Here is a 2,319-nt window from a genome sequence, read left to right as displayed (position 1 = left end):
GCCCCGTAACCACTGAACAGACAAAAAAACAGCAAAAATCTGCGCTGGATGGAGTTGCAGCTCTCATTTCCAGAGGTCATTGCGTTCAAAGCCCCAGTACAGGAAACAGGTGAGGAGACAAGTATTTTAGTTTAAAAACAAAAACGGCCAGGAGGGTGGCCTAGTGGTACAGTGCTTGCCTAGCATGCATGAAGCTCTGGGTTCGATTCTGAGCACCACATACACAGAAAAAAGCCGGAAGTGGCGCTGTGGCTCAAGTGGTAGTGTGCTAGCCTTGACAAAAGGGAGCTCAGTGCCCAGGCTCCAAGTTAAAGCCCCATGACTGGCAACAAAACAACCAAAAAAAAACCAACCCCCAGCAGTCAGGCACTAATGGCTCATGCCTGTCATCCCAGCTGCTCAGGAGGCTGAGATCTGAGGATCGCAGTTCAAAGCCAGCCAGGCAGGAAAGTCTGTAAGATTCTTATCTCCAATTATCTACCTAGAAACTAGAAGTGTTGCTGTGGCTCAAGTGTAGAGTGCTAACCTTGAGCACAAATGCCTAGGCACAGCGCCCAGGCCCTGAGTTCAAGCCCAGGTCTGACACACACAAAAAGTCACCAGCCATTGGAATACAAAGGGTAACTCTACATAAAGCCAGGCAAACTAGCGTTTGTGTGGTTAGAACATCCATTTTCCTGATTTAGCTGGGAGGGTCCCTGAGCAGTGAACTGATGCCCCAGCAAGAGGAAGGCATTTCACGGCAGAAGTAGCAGCAATCTTTTTGTTTTGTTTTGCCAGTCCTGGGGCTTGAACTCAGGGCCTGAGCACTGTCCCTGGCTTCTTTTTGCTCAAGGCTAGCACTCTTGAACCACAGCACCACTTCTGGCTTTTTCTCTATATGTGGTGCTGGGGAATTGAAACCCAGGGCTTCATATATACGAGACAAGCACTTTTACCACTAGGCCATATTCCCAGCCCGCCTCTGGCTTTTTCTGAGTAGTTTATTACGGACTTTCCTGCTCGGGCTGACCTCAAACTCCCATCCTCAGGTCTCAGCCTCCTGAGTAGCTAGGATGACAGGTATGTGCCATGGGTTCCCAGCTTAGCAGCGGTCTTCAAACCTACTAGAAAATTCTACCTTCACAAGACTGCTTGGAGAGCAGAAATGATGAAATACACACAACCGGAGTGGACTGGTTTGCTACAAAGATAAGCTTCTTCTTACAGTGGGATTGTTTGGTCCTTTGGCCCGCGATTCTTTCTTAAATGCCAGGAAGAATGGACGGTCTTGAGGCGGAACAAGTAGACCCGAGGACCGGCCTGCTTGGTATCCTTTAACTTTTGCCACACTTCACTCAAGTGGGCAATGTTGCTATTTGACAGATAAGGAAGGAACCTGAACCTACTGGGTCACACGTGACCACTGGAGCCCTGCACAGGGCTTCGTCTGCGCGCTGCGGTGGCCCCCGGGCGTCCAGAGGGAAATCTGAGTGGCCATCTGAGGGACTGGGAGGGATGGGTTCCGGAGGCTGTGTCAGGGAGTCCAGTCCTCTGCGCTGCCGCGTGTTAGGGGTACATATCTTCCATGAACAATTTCACCAGTGACTTGTCCAGGTCCCAGTTACACACCTAGTCCCATAGCCTCCACCACAGCTCAGAACCTCACTGGGTGACAGCATTTTTGTTGGAGGGGGAGAGGGCAGTCCTGGGGCTTGAACTCAGGGCCTCCTGGGTGCTGTCCCGGAGCTCTTCAGCTGAAGGCTGGCGCTCTAATACTTGAGCCACAGCACCACGTCTGGCTTTTTCTATGTGGTGCTGAGGAATCGAACCCAGGGCTTTGTGCAATGCCCAGCCCAGAATCAGGTTGTTAGCGTATCCAGATAAAGGGTTAAATGGGAACTGTAGGGGACCAGCATTTCAGACTCGTGTCCTTTCTACCCTACGTCTGTCCCACCGGATCTGTCGGGTGGAACCCTTGGCAGATGGACTGGGGACTGAGATGGGGATCTAGGTTCTGATTCAGGAAGTTAGTGTTCATACTAGGAAGGGTGAACTGTGACCCTGGCGACCACTTGACCGCAGGGGCCCTCGCCTCCTGCCTTCTCCCACGGCCATTCCTGAATACCCCCCCCCCCAGATGAGATCACCAAGGGACTTCCCCAAACCCAGTCTTGTGCCCGCCTGCACCCTCCGCCGCACACAGCTCGACTTCTAAACTTTCTTCCTCAATTTACGACGCCACCGGGCGGGTCGGCAGCCGGGTGGAGGGAGAGATCTGCCTGAGGGTACAGCACTGCCGTGGGAGCGTGGTGACCGCGGTCTCCTGCCCACCCAGCT

This window comes from Perognathus longimembris, chromosome 20 (assembly GCF_023159225.1).
Source record: "Perognathus longimembris pacificus isolate PPM17 chromosome 20, ASM2315922v1, whole genome shotgun sequence".
NCBI classification, from domain to species: Eukaryota; Metazoa; Chordata; class Mammalia; order Rodentia; family Heteromyidae; genus Perognathus; species Perognathus longimembris.
The sequence above is the reverse complement of the archived record's forward strand: the minus strand, read 5'-3'. Positions refer to the sequence as shown.